Below are 3,115 nucleotides of genomic sequence, written 5' to 3'. Positions count from 1 at the left end.
CCCATAGTCATCTCGATTGATAAACCAACCGACTTTGCCTCCGCCAAACACCGGACCTATATCAACTTTTCTAAAGCTGATTGGAAAGGTTACGCGGAGTTTACCGAAAACACCTTCGCAGCGCTCCCCACACCAACCGACGTCCATCTCGGTGAACGTAAGTTCCGCAGGGCCATCACTGCTGCTGCAGCTCACTTCATACCGGCAGGATGTATAACGGACCCACGTCCAAACTTCCCTGCCGAAGCGGCTGTTCTAGCCGATGAGCGTGATAGCCTTCGTCAGGCCGATCCCGGAGATCCCCGTATCAGGGACCTCAACGCGGAGATTCGGCAACTTGTAAACGTACATAAGCGGAAGAAGTGGGAGGAGCATCTGAAGACTTGTAATTTCACCTCTGGTGTGAGCAAGCTTTGGTCAACCGTGAGGTCATTGTCTAATCCGACGAAGCACGACGACAGAGTCGAAATTTCCTTCGGCGACCATGCCTCGTCGGACCCGGAGCGATGCGCGAGCTATTTTAGCCGGCAGTTCATACTGCATCCTCCGGTGGACAAAGCCAAGCGTCGAGTGACCAGAAGGCTGCACAAACTGCCAACAACTTGTGCCCCCCTTGCTTTCACTTGCGGTGAAGTTCAGGTTTTGAACTACGCAACGCCAGTGTGGTCGCCAGGGACTAGTAGGACGCAGTGGACGAAGCTACAGACTGTACAAAACACCGCACTCAGGACAGCGACGGGATGCCTCTTGATGTCGCCTGAACACCACCTGCACGGCGAGGCGCAAATGCTCCCTGTAAGAGCATAATATAATGCTCTGCAAGCAGTTCCTGATCGGGAGCCACAGAAGTGGCCACCCAAGCAGACAGCTGCTTGCAGAGGAGCCCTCGCCTAGGCACGTCAGGAGGCATCTATATGAACTGACGGACGAAGTCCAGAGGTTCATTAAGCATCCTCTGGACCCGACAGCTTACAGACAGGCCCTGAACGGCATTCACAGGGACACAGTCTCGAGTTATGTAGACTCTAGACCTGTGAATGCCGTTCTAGGCATACCACCCCCGGACATAGACGAGACGGAGCTTCATCTGCCTCGGGAGACACGCACAACACTCGCACAACTTCGCTCCGGCTACTGCAGCAGGTTGAACTCCTACTTGAGTAGGTTGAATGAGGATGTGCCGAATGAGTGTCCGGCATGCGGAGAGACCCCACATGACTCGAAACATCTCTTCGCATGCCCGGAAAACCCGACAACCCTAACGGCCTTGTCCCTGTGGACAAACCCCACAGAAGCTGCACGCTTCCTAGGGTTGCCGTTAGTGGAACTTGACGACAACGACTGAGATACCAACCGATCTGGGCGGGGTTGTTGTAGCCGCTACAACAACAACAACAGCAACGCAATATGCCCTCGGTACCAAGGTACATAATATGTTCAGACAATTTATCGGCTATACAATCTATCCTTAACATGTCTAATATGGATAACCTGACCAGATTAATACGCAATGCACTTTACAAAGGAGGAAAATCAATAAAAATTATTGTGGAGAATGCTTTTTCGAAAAAGGACATCTACAGGCTGGCAAGTGAACAAATATACAAAACTAAGCTGGAAAAATGGAAGGATTTCAAGCACCACTACGCAAACGTTAACGTAAAGGGCGAGAAACCTATATTTCCGGAGAACAGCAGCAACAATTTAAAAGCGTTTATTAGACTACGTATTGGACATACGATTGTTACCCATGAATCTGTCCTGNGGGCGAGAAACCTATATTTCCGGAGATCAGCAGCAACAATTTAAAAGCGTTTATTAGACTACGTATTGGACATACGATTGTTACCCATGAATCTGTCCTGAAAGGTTCGAGGTCGCCACAGTGCCCCTATTGCAACGTGGAAACAATCACCGTAACTCATCTCCTCGACAGATGTCAGCATTTCGCTACAATCAGAGCTAGCATCTTTAACAACTCCATTGCATCCAAGTTATTGAAAAACTAGGACAATGAATCGATATCTAAAATTAATGAATTCCTTGGGTTAACGAATCCTAAGAAATTAATCTAGTGTTAATTATCTGTAAGAAGCAATTTAGGTTAATCTAAGTATTGAACATATGTATATATATATAAAAAAGCGAGCCGAAGGTGATCATACTAGCGCTCCTTTTTCCGGTAAAGAAGTGACCTTCTCTTCTTTTCCTTTAATAATAATAATAATAATAAAGTTAAGAGCTACAATTAATGGCATAGTAACATATTGGATATCACAATTCTATCGACTAGGTGTATGGTGTCAAGTTAGCACTACATACCAATTTTTCTTAAAAAACGAGAGCTACAAATTTATTTATGTTCTTTCCACAACAAATTTACAACAAAAACACTACAATTAATGCCGTAGTTAACTTTTCCAAATTCGAAAAGTGTAGTGCTAACTTGACACACGTCAAATCCTCTTTCATTGGACTTGTTTAATTTGCATAAGCGGTTTGTTTATTACCCGGAAAGTACTTTTATTTCGGAATAAAAAATATTTGACCAAGTTTAACTTGTAAAAAAAAATAACTGTAATTTTCGGTCCCTTCAATATTCGCATTCGCAAAAGATCCGCATTGGTTTTTGCGAATGCGAAAGCGAATCTTAAAATTAATTTTAAGCTCCGCGGTTGCGAATGCGAATGCGAATATTCGCATTTTTTTTTTTAAATTGCGTCTGTTTTTCTAGAATTACTGGACGATTATGTAAGCCGATTTTGACGATCTAATAAAAGAAATTATGCCAAATTAGATATGGGGGGATTTTGAATAAAGAATAAAAAATTAATTAAAAATAGAAAAAAAAAACAGTTTTTATAAAAAAAAATGTTCTTTTTAACAAATGTATTTTTTCGTAGAATTCCTTTCTACGTAAGCGGCCTTCGGCCGCACTTAGGGATTATAACCCTCAGGCAGTAGAATTCTCCTTTCTGTTTTGCCAAAGAAGGGGGGCTGAACACCTTTTGCAGAGAACACCTTTCTGCGTAGGCGGCCTTCGGCCGCACTTAGGGATTATAACCCTCACAAAGTAGAATTCTCTTTCTGTGTTGCGAAGAAGGAGGCGCTGAAC

This window comes from Rhagoletis zephyria, unplaced genomic scaffold (assembly GCF_001687245.7).
Source record: "Rhagoletis zephyria isolate East Lansing unplaced genomic scaffold, Rhagoletis_zephyria_1.1 Rzeph_scaffold_01207, whole genome shotgun sequence".
Taxonomy (NCBI): domain Eukaryota; kingdom Metazoa; phylum Arthropoda; class Insecta; order Diptera; family Tephritidae; genus Rhagoletis; species Rhagoletis zephyria.
The sequence above is the reverse complement of the archived record's forward strand: the minus strand, read 5'-3'. Positions refer to the sequence as shown.